General features: G+C 43.3%; 1 protein-coding gene across 1 annotated transcript in view; it reads right to left on the bottom strand.

Annotated features, from left to right (window-relative positions):
- Positions 1-14,448, bottom strand: part of LOC145435198 (microfibril-associated glycoprotein 4-like) — a 287,005-nt gene that overhangs the window by 242,402 nt on the left and 30,155 nt on the right. The window lies entirely within an intron of this gene.

The following is a 14,448-nucleotide window of genomic DNA, read 5'->3' as shown; positions in this document are numbered from 1 at the left end:
TGACTAAAAAAAGGCCAACACTCTGCTCAGAGCTCAAAACACCGTTTTCTCTCCACGTTGCTAGGTGGATGACTACAAAAAAAAAAATCTCAAAAAAGAGGACAAAAGGGCGTCCTCCGAGGACACTTTCAAAAAAGAGGACAAATCCTCTTGAAAGAGGACGTATTGCATTTATTTTTTCACAAAAGCTGCACTGAAAGACCACATTTTGCTCGGTTTACTAAAAAAAGGCCAATTTTCCGGCTCAGCTCCCAAAATACCCTTAAAAGCGCTACTTCGGTGCTGATTTACGGGGTTTCAGTCGAATTTGACCGTGTATTTCACCTGGATCGAAAATACTTTAATGAGAAATAAAAAATTGCATGAAAAAAAATGGACAAAAGTTGCACTATAACATTCCTTCAAACAGCATTCTACATATCTTACGAGTATTTAGGAAGCTACCGGAAGCTGTAAAAAAAGTTGCAAAAACTTGCCCTACTAATAAGCTATAATACTCGAGCAATAGTCAGCTAACATGTAAGCTCCAATCTACTCTACTCTGGTATCTTACCCATCATCGTCAGATGTTAGGGAACATTTTCTCCTTGTCCATCTCTGACTATGTCAAGGTTTTTAGGGAAATTATTTTGATATTTTAGCTGTTTTGAGTGTCTGCTGTCCGACATAAACATATAGGCTATGGCAGTGACACACATGTCAATCAGGGTTACATGTGCATGTGCATCCTTATTGTCTGGCCACTAGAAAACAAAATATATATCAAAGCTTACACATATGATCCAATCGTGCTCGTCATATTGCAACAATTCGATGTTTCTGTATTATTGACGTAGACTAACTGAGTGTGCAATTGTTACTGCACCTCTCAACATTTTGTCATTTTGGAGAATGGCACACTTTATAATCGTTTTTGAGCTACCTATAGGCATTTGCCTTCAGTTATACATGGTAACGGTATCATGCCACACAAAGTATCACGGCAATCCGCAAAGCTACCGAAAGAAGGCCTACGAAGAAAAGGCTCTTTCTCCTGATCGAAACTGAGATACCATCTCTACCTTGCCAAGTAGGCTAATCTTTTCTCACTTCATAAGGATGTTAAAAGTTCCAATGATTTCTATTCCGAGTCCCAAAGCTTACGTCAAATCAAAAACTCGTGGTGTTGATGGACTACTCTACGTTCTGAATCAACTTCGATTTCAAAATCTTCATCATTAGGACTGCTATCCCCAAGATCTTTATTTTGATCCAAATTATCGAGCGTATACGAGTTTCATGTTACACTGGATAAGCTGAATGGGGCATTGGACCTATAGCTGATAGTAAATGTCATTTTTATTTTTCTTGCTATATCCTGCAGTTTGCATCAAATACGTGCGTGAAACATCCTCGCCTGATTGCATCCTTTAACCAAAAATGGGTGAAAACATCGGCCTAGATCGATACCAGTACCTTTTCCTACATAATTCAATCGATCCCTTGACTATATAATGTAGTAACGTGACTGACGGTCTGTCTAATATACGAGACGTGAGTTCTCAAGCAGCCATGTATTCAGTGACGACCAAGCACCGAAGCACCTGCGATGTCGTCACCCCCTAGTGGCGCCATAGAGCTACCACTACATCTCCCTCCTCGGGGACAAGCACAAATGCTTATAAGCAGCACAAACATATACAACGCAAGCACAGAATGAAGACAATAAACAATCCGAATTGAGGCAGTTAGCGGTACAAAGGTATGAAGCAATTGGCAGGCAAGAGGTGAATGAAGAACACAACATATTTACACACACTACTCCTATAACTACATCAGTACTCCTCGATGTATCTGCGAGGTGCGGTTCTGTTCCGATCCGACCGTCGGACTATCGCCGCCTCATGATGGTCATCACGATCGACACTAGTAGCGCTCGAACTGCTATCTCCTCCCTGATCGGGAAATTTGAAGAATTCAGCTGCCTCACTGGCGGTAATGTCGACGCCTTCTTGCGGGGCATTCTCCGTCTGGTATCTCCGCACCATTCGGCGATTTCTTCTGAAGGTGCCACGCCCAGTTCTGATAACCAACGATCTGGGTTGAGTGTCAGTGTCAAGTTTTTCCACAACACCTTGCGATTTGCAGTCCGGAATCCAGACGCGATCTCCCACCTTGAACTCATCTCCAGGTACTACTCTGTGTCTTTTGTTGTAATCACGAGTAACTCTGCGTCGGTAATCTGCTTCAGCTTTCTTCACGGCGGTTCGGTCGACAGACTTGGGCAGAAGATCGTCTGGATGACACGGTACTCTTGTTCTTAGTTTGCGGCCCATGCTCAATTCTGCTGGCGAGTAGCCGATAGCCAATGGCGTGTTGCGGTATGTGAGTAGCGCCAGATATTCATCGTCACATTTTCGCAGAAGGTTTTTGATGGTCTGAACGGCACGCTCAGCCTCCGAGTTCCCCTGTGGATATCTAGGTGAGGACATGATATGTTCAATTTTCCAGCTTTCGCAAAATGACGCAAAGTCGCGGGAAGAGAACATAGGTGCTCCATCGGTGACCAAAGTCTCGCAGATGCCATGCCTACTGAAAATCTTCTTGAATTTCAGAATCGTCTCTGCTGCGTTAACTGTTTTGGAGACTATGCAAATCTCAATGTCCCTGGAGTAGTAGTCAACGGCAAGCAGGTACATGGAATTCTGATATTGAAAGAAGTCGGCACCAACACGGGACCAGGGTCTCTCTGGGAAGGATGCTGACAGCATCGGTTCAACCTTTTCTCGCTGATGCTCCGTGCACTTCTCGCAATTTCTGACGGTTTCTTCAATGTCCTTAGAAATTCCAGGCCACCAGCATGACTGTGATGCATTGAGTCGGGATTTTGTCACCCCTTGGTGAGCATCATGAAGGTATCTTAAAACGTCTTGTCTCAGCGTACAGGGGATCACCAAGCGATTCCCTTTAAGCAGGAGTCCTTCATAAGTAGATAAACAGGCTCTATCATTCCAGTATGGTCTAAGTGGGCCATGCAGCGTCTCTTTGCATTTCAGCCACCCTGAGGATACATATTGCATCACTGTGCGCAATACGTCATCTTTCTGGAGCTCTGAGCGAATTTCATCCAACCGTTTACAAGACGCAGGAAGGCTGGATGTGACGGCATTGACATAGGCTTCTGTCTCATTATGAAGGCCATCAATATCCTCGAAAGTTGGCAGCGGACAACGAGACAATGCGTCAGCGGTATATAGCAGTTTCCCCGGAACATGAGATATGGTGAAGTTGAACTTCATCAGCCGCATTCGAAATCGTTGCACTCTGAGCGGAAGCTCATCAAGAGTCTTTGTTGACAAAAGTGGAACTAATGGTTGGTGATCAGTCTCCACGCGAAGTTGATGCAAGCCGATCAGGAGTTCCTTCCATCTCTCCATAGACCACGTTATAGCAAGGGCCTCCTTCTCGATTTGAGCGTATCGTCTCTCTGTCTCAGTCAGCGATCTGCTAGCATAAGCGACAGGGCGTAGAGAGTTGTCTACCTGACGTTGCATCAGCACAGCTCCAAGTCCATAACTGCTGGAGTCGGCAGAGATAACAGTTTCCTTATCCGGGCTGTACATAGCAAGAGTCACATCCGAGTACAGCTCTGCCTTAACCTGGTCGAAGGCCAGCTGTTGTTCAGCACCCCAGAGCCACGAAGTGTTTTTCTTCAGTAGATCCCTCAGAGGCTTTGTAAGCTCAGCCAGGTTGGGTGAGAATTTCATGAGTTGATTGGTCATTCCCAGAAACCTTCTCAGTTCCGGGACGTCTGAGGGAGCGGAGAACTTGGCAATCGCCTCAACCTTTTTAGGATCCTTGCCGATGCCATCTTTACCAACAACATGTCCAAGGTATTCCAGTTTAGTCGCTGAAAAGACACATTTGTCTTTATTCAATGTAATTCCCTCATCTCGGAGTCTATCCAGTACAAGTCCGAGGGTGGTATTGTAATCCTGTGGTGAGCTAGCAATTATGATGTCATCCATGTGACATAACACATTGGGGATGCCAGCAAGCACCTGATTCATTTTCCGTTGGTAGACTTCGGGTGCGCTGGCGATACCGTATGGAAGCCTCTTGAATCTTGAGGCACCAGTCATTTCGATGGCGTGGGTTCGAATCCCACTGCTGCCACCATGTAGTAACGTGACTGACGGTCTGTCTAATATACGAGACGTGAGTTCTCAAGCAGCCATGTATTCAGTGACGACCAAGCACCGAAGCACCTGCGATGTCGTCACCCCCTAGTGGCGCCATAGAGCTACCACTACACTTTGCTTGTTTAGATCACCAAATCTTTTAAGAAGCGATTTATCAGTTGCACATCCAGGCCCCCGTGTGACTTTGGCAATCAGTGTTGGGATGATTCAAGTCATGACTTTACTCGAGTCAGCTTTTTCGTATGACTTGACTCGAGTCACTTTGCTAAAATGACTTGACTTGACTTGACTCGTCGTATCAAAAATGTGGATTGACTCGTGACTCTGAGCAAAATTCACGAGTCAATTTCGAGTCATCAAACAATCGATGTCGATAAAAATCATTGTATCTCGGATATGTTCGGATTGTACGCGAAACGCTGGTGTTCCCCATGAGAGCGACCAATCATTCAATGATCGTGCGTTTTACTGAGCCCCCATTGTTCTCTCACATATAAATTGATCGCAAACGAAGCGATCGCAGCTTTCAGCTTACGCGTTGTCGTAAACTAGTAGGCCATATAGTGAAGTAATTTAATAGCAAAATGTCTAATTCTATTCTCTGTTCTTAACTTTAAAAAACCTCTTGTTTAATTGAAATTGAACTCCAATATATTTTACATAGTCCTCAACCATCGGTACAGGCTGGAATCGTATCATATCAATTTGTAAATGGGTAATGTATTGCATCTTATCAATTCGTTTCTCTATTCTCTATTTTGGCTGGTAACTATAATCCAAGGCCATGCAATTACTTACGTCGTTAGGCATTTCTACGTATATGTGAGAAATGAAACGCCTTCTTGCGTTTATATTTAACTCTATATTCGTTCATAGGTCCAGAATCAATAACCACTCAATCTGTATTTCAGACAGCTGGCACAATGCAATGACCAGTGGCGGCTCGTCCTATAGGGCAACTGGGGCATTGCCCCACCTAAAATTCTGTTCAATAACAATTCTTTACCATTTATAGACCCACACCAATCTATATATGCCGAAATCACAGCGAAAATCGTATTCTTCTTGTGCTTTCGCTTGCAAATGCCCATATATAGCGAAGTCTCTGCGAAAATCGAATTCACTTCTGCGTTTTCGCTTTGCGAATGCCTAGCCAGGGCATGCCCCGGTAGCGCTCATAACAAGCTTTCACTGTCTATTCTCTCAAAGCCGCGCACAATAAAGAAACGGTGATTTACTCTCTCCTATTCATAAAATTACCGAGCAACCGGGGCACAATAGCTCTGTGCCCCTAAGGTGTGATGTAACAATCGTATCTATAGCTGAACTCGGTTACCGTCATATGCGTTTAGTCGACCTTTGCTGGTATAGGTTGATTTTGATGGTGTTTCACACCATGAAAACTCTTGAAACTTGGTATGTCATGTCGTTATGATGGTATTTAAAACTTCCCCAAGTTTCAGGGTTTCAACTTAAAGTTTAGGTTTGTAATTCCGTTTCCGAAGTTGAGTGTGTGCTGATCCGTCATGTATCGCAAACAGATTTGACTCAAAAGCCGGTATTGGTATCCATTGATTTTGACGATGTTCAATACTGAGATCGGGTATTATGACATTTGGCACGGTAAGTCTTAATGTTAGTATCGAACGCTGTACCAAGTTTTAAGTTTGTCACTGAACTTTGTGTTAGTGGTAATTTCGTTTCCTAATTCGAGTGAGAGCTGACTCGTCATTTATCGCTAACAGATTATACGCAAAGCCGGTATTGGTCTCTATTGGTTTTAACGATGCTCCTTACCTAGATCCGTCATAAGCTTAGTATCGAACGCTGTTCCAAGTCTCAAGGTTGACACTCAATGATTAGGGCAGTAATTTCGTTATCAAGGTCGAGTATCGTAGAGATGTGCTCCGCTCTGACACTTTAGCCTACAACGCGGCATTGCGGATTTCACGCAAAAGCCGGCGTATCTGCGGTAACGTTAACTGAGATGATGATATCATTCTCAGTTTGCATTCAAATATTTACTTTGATTTTATATTCTCCAATGTCAATTTCACCGTGAAATTGTGGCCTTCAAGCCATTTGCTTACAACCCCCTGTCAAGCGCGATAGCTATTTCGTTTTCGATGGCGGCTAACAGCTGATCACTTGACCAGCCTATTCCTCAGTAAATTTTACGCAAAATTCGGTGTTGGTCTGTTCGCATTAATTTTGACAGTGTACCATACCGAAAAGGGCCATGAGGCCACTTCTCGATGACGTCATGTAACAGTGTACTAAGTTTACGGCTTTCATCCACGTATTTATATTCGGTAATATATTTTCCAAAGGCGATTTCGCAGCAGACCTATAGACAGTAATAAAGCCGTATGTGTCGTGTTACAGTCTCCAGTTTCAAGGCCAAAATCTCCTTTGCTGTACTGAGACCGAATTTCCGAGGCTGCTATTCTTAGTTCTTCAGAATGATGTTTTGGATTAAATATGACAGGCCCAATATATGAGATAGCAATTGCGGATCTGTCCGAACTCGTTGACCTTTCCAATTAGGCTTACGCAATCTCTCGAGTTATAGTCATTTCCATGATTTCTGCAGATAATTAGTCAGGTCTAGTGTAGGGTTGCCATACGTCCGGAATTTCCCGGACATGTCCGGAATTTCACTGAAAAATCTGCGTCCGGGAGGAATTTCTAAAATATGCCTAAATGTCCGGAATTTTGAAGGCTTGAAGCAGGCTCAAAAGTTTTTCGTAAATCAACATAAACAATATTATATTTTCAAGCAGATTTATGCTATTCAAAATTGTTCTGCGCGCCGCGCGCGAGTTAATGCAACGTATAATGATATTAGTATGGGCAGCAGGCACCACCCTCTCCAAAAATGCAATCAAAAGTAATATAAATAACCATCATTTACTAAAATAAATCTGATTGTAATCGCAATTATAAGCTAATGGTATATTCCTAGAGCTGGTTAAGGCCGATTGGATGCTTCAATCACAGACAGTGGTTCCAAATCTTGGTGTCGTTCGCCTTTATCTGGGGATCGCGATGATGTTGAGCTTTGCCACGGCACATTTTCAGGTGGGAAATGAGGTCGCGACCATAGAAAGTTGGAAATCACCGGTGTGCAGCCTGCTGGTGCATTTTATAGTAGCCTAATATTTGGAAGAATCAATATTATTGGCAGAATTCATACATAAAATTTAACAGCCAAATGTATATGGTAAGTGCCCAACAAGTTACATCGACTATCCTATGGTGGGCCCAAGATCAGTGCTTTTTTGGGCGGAAGAGGGGAGGGAGGACAAAAATGTTGTTTCGGATCTGATGAAAACACATATACAGATAGCTCACCGACCTAACAGTATAGCAGGACTGCCAAACACAATCCTGGCAGGCCAGACACGGCCCTCCAGAAGATTTCATCCGGCGCGTGGAGGAATCTACTGCAGAACCTAGCAAGTAGCAATCACCAGAGCTCACATTACAGATGGCCCAATTCATGACCTATGTTCCACTCCATTCCTGTATACAATACAGTCGATGGACAATGCTTTTCCAGTGTGACGTCATATCGACGGTCAATGAGTTACAACTCATTTTAAAATCCGCTAGTGGGCGCTAAAGTGTGTCCGGAATTTGCTTTACAAAAATATGGTAACCCTAGTCTAGTGCGAACATGAACCGTGTTGAATCTATGTTCCGCACACTTCAAGTCACAGCTCACCGGCGCACCTCTCGTGGCACATACGTTAAAATCACTGTTGCCGGGAAGTGTTGCCAACTCCGGCCGGACAAAAATCGCTAGAACAGGTGCGGAAAATTGCTAGATGTCGCTAAATCCCGAAACAAAATCGCTAAAAAATGTCGCTAAATTTGCATTTATTCCCAAAGTTGATAGGTTGAACCAGAATATCCATGCATTCTCGTCAGCTGTGTGTTAAACGTTTGTTTCAAATGGCAATTATCATATTTCTAGTTCGTAATACGCAATATTCATGACAGTAATCTCAAAAATGATCAAATGTGCGGTGCATTCCAACAACGAAGATCGCTCCGCACAATGATCGCCCTACGTGACCAGATTTGCAGTCATGACCCCTCGCACTCATTACATAGGCGTGACACGAACTGCCGCGGAAAGAGAATATGAGGTGGAAATAATCCTAGGCAGCACCGTAACTGCCGCACCCCAAACCCCCCAATTGGGGGGGGGCCCGAGCTCGATGGGGGCCCAAAATTATTTCGTGAATTAGCAAAAATCATGGAGTATTTTTTGAAAATTTATGCAATTTTTCAAAAAATTTTCGAATTCACGTAGCCGTTTATCATTCCTGTTGGGTATTGGGCCATTACCGCGCCACGACCCACCAAGACATACAATCAAGTTTTAGGCCATATAACATGTGACTCCAAGAAGTGTGCCAGAACGATTGGCAGCGAGAAAAGCTTGGCCGAAAAGGTCTATGCCCTTATGCAGATCAAAGACTTCGCTATATATACAAAATACATATAGGTTAAATTGTCCATAGGCGCCTAAATGACTGGCGCCGAATGTTTCTGTCTTTGCAATCTGAACCTCACAAGACAAATACCATCCCGCTGGGAAAAAATTTATGCCAGTGCAGAAATACCAATATTAAATCGTGTGCTTCTCTTAGTTTAGAAGCCTACGTTTGGGCGGTTCTATATTTTTTGATATAGCAGACTTGAAGTCACGAAATAACATCATGTAACGAAGTCATATCAACGGACAACGGTTCCGCCCGCCCGAAGATGTTTAACCATTATTTACGGGCCCTCCCGTTTTCAAGACACTTCACTCAGCTCTACCGGTAAATCTAATTACGTGAGTAGAGAGGACAATAAATTGATAGCATATTATATATGCAGTCGCCGATCTGATTTACCGATTTTATCATAAATTATCGAAAATTTTCGCGCTTCGCGCTTGTTCTCAATACCGTACGGGTAATTTCGTGATAAACGCGAACAACGTGATGGGGGGGGTCGTTTTATCACCCTATGGGAGCCCAACACCCACGTTTTGGGGGCCTGACGAGGTGCTGTTTCGTTCCTGCCAACGGGTATACGCCCGAAGATGTTTAATTATTATTGAGTGGTCCTACCTTTTCAAACACACCTCACTCAGCTCTACCGGCAAATCTGATTACGTGAGTAGAGAGGACAATATATTGATAGCATATTATATATGCAGTCGCCGATCTGATTGACCGATTTTATCATAAATTATCGAAAATTTTCGCGCTTCGCGCTGGCTCACTATACAGTACGGGTAATTTCGTGACAAACGCGAACAACGTGATGGAGGGGGTCGTTTTATCACCCTATGGAAGCCCAAGCCCCACGTTTTTGGGGGCCTGACGAGGTGCTGTTTTGTTCCTGCCAACGGGTATACGCCCGAAGATGTTTAATTATTATTGAGTGGTCCTACCTTTTTAAACACACCTCACTCAGCTCTACCGGCAAATCTGATTACGTGAGCAGAGAGAAGATAAAAATTGATAACAATGTATGCAATTCCCGATCATACTGACCGATAAAATCATGAATTCTAGAAATTTTGCGCGCTTCGCGCGCTTAGGCGACAAAAGCCGACTCACTAAAGAAACTCCCAATGAATATGATGAATAGTGGTAAACAGTGTATCGCCGGAGGGGGGTCTGGGGGGCGAATCCCCCCAGACGTTCGATCTATAACACTATGGGGGGCCCAAGACCAAAGTTTTTTTTGGGGGGGGGCTGACGAAGTGCTGTTACGGCCCTGATCCTAGGCATACAAGTGCCTTGCTCGATGAGTCCGTGAATACGTGATGCGTTATACCGATGATTGCGGAAAGGGTCTTGCCTTCCCTAACTATGAGTAGGAATACTTGAACATGACATGCACCGGGTTCGGAGGTCATGTAGCGATGCGAACTTTAGAAAATAAAGATGGGGCGACGCGCTGAGGAAATAGGCCTACCACTACCCAGGGCCGAAACAGCACTTCGTCAGTCATTGGTCTTGCCTTCCATCGGAGTCTACATTTTCGTCCCTACATATTGTGCGCGAGATTCCTTATGCCCAGTAATTATTTACTTTTTCTGGCCCTATCGCCAGAATAATTCATGATTAAATCAGTTACTATTTATTGCTAATTGCATATATATTATTGCTATATACTTTTCAACAGTCTAAGCCCTCGTAGTCAGAGTAACGGCAGAGCTGAGTGAGCTGTCGTCTTTGAAAATTCAAGGCCCGTAATAGTAATTGAACATATTCCGGCGGTCTCTTTGGTATAATTTCTTCTTTGAATGTTGTTATTTCACGACCTCCTGTCTGCTATACGAAAAGATATTGAAATCGGCCATAAGTAGGCTACTAAACTAATAGACGCACATGATTCTAAATTGGTATTCCTGAATTCCCAAATTATTTTTCGCTGCGGGGTGGCATTTGCTAGGGGTTCAGATTAGCAGGACAGAAGCTTCGGCACCGGCAATAATGCCCAATTAGACATCTATACATCGAAGTTTTCGGTCAACAAAAGGGCAGTCTTCTCGGCCAAGGTTTTCACGATGCCATCCCGCACTTCTGGGTACACTTCATCTCGGCATCCCATGTTAGCCTAAACTTTATATGGCTTTGTTACAGCGTGGCGCGGTAATGGCCGACGCCGAAATGTATGTTGTTATTAATATTATAGTATTAACCATTAACACTCAATCGCGCGGAGCGCGAAAAAAAGTTTGAAAAACGTTGCACAAATTTTCAAAAAAATACTCACTAAGTTATGTTCATTCACGAAATAATTTTGGGCCCCCTTCGCGCTCACCTCTCTAATTGGGGGTTTGGGGTGAGGCAATTACGTTCCTGTCACTACCTATACCGACTGACCATCGAATTACATTTCTATTTGCCGATCCATCCATCTGATCAATCGAATAACTAATCGTTTATTTTTGTTTCATTTATCTTACGCGAATCTGATAGAGAACTCGGCATTCAAGTAATGTGGGGGGATTGGATCTCAATAGCATTAGGTACGGATATCGTTATAGTAGCTTACTACCATGCTATGTGGTACGTAAAGAATTCATATATCGGACCTTGTATATAGCACATTACATTGAGCGAGCATGATTGTGATTACTCCTACTGTGTTGGGGGTCAATAGTTCTGGATTTTGACGAGCTCGTTGAACTGGACACTGTGGATTTTTGTGGCGGGAAGTTATGGCGAAATTCACTGAAAAATTACCAGGAAAGTCACTTTATAGACGTTTCTATTTATGCACGCTACCAGAACGCAGATCGGCGATGCGTGCTGACGTTGTGGCGCGCATAAGATATGGTAAACTTGCATGATAATTGCCGTTCAAAATTGATTGCTATCAGATATTTTCGTAAAAATTCGCTAGAAAATAGCTAAATATTTTTAAAAAGTCGCTAGATTTATCGCTAGTCGCTGTATCGACATTTTTTGTCGCTAAACCGAATGAAAAATCGCTAGATCTAGCAACAAAATCGCTAAATTGGCAACACTGGCCGGGAAATTCATGTTACCGTACCATCATTAAGTTACTTGTTTACGTTGGAAAACGCCATTGTGACGTCATCTTGATAAAAAGTCGCTTACAGTCCTTGCCCCACCACCTGATATTGTCACGAGCCGCCACTGGCAATGACGTAAGCATGCCTCATACTTCGAAAAGGCAACTTGACTTGAATTGTGACTTGACTCGTGACTGGACATGACTTGACGTGACTTGACTCGTGTCACCTCCGAAATTCGAGTGACTTGACTTGACTCGAGTCACCTTCGAAAATCAATTGACTTGACTTGACTCGAGTCAAAATGTGCAATGACTCGAAATGACTCGTGACTCGAAGGTAGTGACTTGATCCCAACACTGTTGGCAATGATACGGATGATCCGATGTTGAAGTTTTTGCAGTGGGTCAAATGTATTCATGCAGGCAGCACCCCAACAAAGAATTCCGTATAGTAACTTTGATAGGAATAGAGTGTTGAAGAGTATCAACAGTATACGTATCAGTTCCATTGCGGTCAATGTCCCTCAAATTTCAACGACTACTTCACCTCGGAGACAAAATCGCACAAGTATAGCACACGCGCGTCAACGAAGTACAACTACCATATGATCAGGACTGAATACAAGAAAACGCATTGCTCTATCAAGTATGCCGGACCCCAATTGTTGAACAGCATCTCGCCGGCTATCCGACAGTCGTCGAGCATGTCCGCATTCAAGTCGAAATGCAAGCAATTTCTTTTAAATCAATACTAGCCAGTCTTCAGGATTACCGGACTACGACCTAACATCGACCTCGCCTTTCGCCACATATGCCACCTCATTTTGTCGCTTGCGTTTTATAGTCTCTGCTACTTCACATTCAGTGCGCATGCCTCTTATTTACTGCGCCTAGGCTAAGGTGGGTGTCTGATCTTAAAGGCTACCTCAAGTTGCTTCGACACCTTCCTATCTTTTCATTGTATCGCAGTCTTGTGATGTTTTGAAACGATGAAAATATTAATAAACCTGATTGATTGATTGATTGACGCTGACTGGCAGAGTGTAGCTAAAGCGGCGAAATAGACCACATACCTTCGATAGTTGTGGTTTGAGTAATTGTATCACTCGGAAAACATGGCAACGGAGACTGATCTAGCGCAACGCGGTCTGTCGCTTGAACACGCCCACGACCGCCTACGTTGCAGACGCTTAACACGAGCCCAAAACTGACTATCTCGATGTTTTTTTTTATTTCCTGTTTTCTTTTGCCCTTTTTATTTGATCTAATTGAAAAGTCGATATAAATAGTGATTGTATTTGAATCTTTCAGGACATGTCCGAATCCAGTAAAACACCAAGGTATTTGGCATTTTTAGTGTTGGAAATTGGTTGGCCAGCGACGTCAACGGTTAGGTTATCACAGGAGTTCACGACCAATAAGAGCTAATAAACCGAATAAAAAACGATTTATTTCATGCGCCACGAATAATAATAAATGCATCAGATCAGTCCCATATCATTGTATAAAATTTGGAATAAATATCATTTGTTTTGAAAGAAGTGTCTGTTCAGTCTTCTGTCGTGAATTCGCATCTCATTACAGCAGCCATCACGGTGGCTTTCTGAAGAAAATGGCTGTAGCAAAAAGGATTACCCGATTTTATGTTGAGACCACTTCATATTTAGAGCAGCACCGTAACTGCCGCACCCCAAACCCCCCAATTGGGAGGGGGGCGAGCTCGAAGGGGGCCCCAAATTATTTCGTGAATTAGCATAAATTATAGAGTATTTTTTGAAAATTTATGCAATTTTTTCCAAAATTTAAAGTTGCAAAATATCTTCATTATTTGGTACTCTTCCCCCAAGAAAAAACACTCAAGATTTATAGAAATGGACATATCGGCGTTGGCCATTAACACGCCACTACGCACCAAGATATATAATGATTTAGGACTTATTACATGCGACTCCGAGAAGTGTGCCAGAACGATCGGCAGCGCGAAAAGCTTGGCCGAAACGGACTGCCCTTACGCAGACCGAAAACTTCGTTATATATACAAAATAATAGGTTTAATTGTCCATAGGCGCCTAAATGACCGGCGCCATATGTTCCTGTCTTGGCAATCTGAACCTCAGAAGACAAATACCATCCAGCAGGAAAAAATATATGCCAGTGAAGAAATACCAATTTGAAATCGTGTGCGTCTTTTAGTTTAGTACGTTTGAGCGATTCTATATTTTTGATATAGCAGACAGGAGGTCACGAAATAAGATCATGTAACGAAGTCATACCAACGGGTCCGCCCGCCCGAAGATGTTTAATTATTATTCACGGGCCCTACAGATTCCGGTAAATCTGATAACGTGAGCAGAGAGGACAAGATATTAATAGCAATATATATGCAATTCCCGATCTTATTGGCCGATTGTATCATGAATTATCGAAAATTTTCGCGCTTCGTGCTGGCTCACTAAACAGTGCAGCTAATTTCTTGGCAAAAGCGAACACTGTGATGAGGGGTCGGTTTATCACCCTATGAGAACCCAAACCCAAGTTTTTGTGTGTGTGTGGGGGGGGGAGGCGGGCGGTACTGACGAAGTGCTGTTTCGTTCCTGCCAACGGGTATACGCCCGAAGATGTCTAATTATTATTGGGTGGTCCTACGTTTTAAAACAGACCTCGCTCAGATCTACCGGTAAATCTGATTACGTGAGCAGAGAGAGGATCA

The sequence above is a fragment of the Botryllus schlosseri genome, chromosome 3 (genome assembly GCF_051294905.1).
Source record: "Botryllus schlosseri isolate E-star chromosome 3, Bs_hap1, whole genome shotgun sequence".
Classification (NCBI taxonomy): Eukaryota; Metazoa; Chordata; class Ascidiacea; order Stolidobranchia; family Styelidae; genus Botryllus; species Botryllus schlosseri.
Note: the sequence above shows the minus strand (reverse complement) of the source record. Positions and strands in the feature narration are given on the sequence as shown.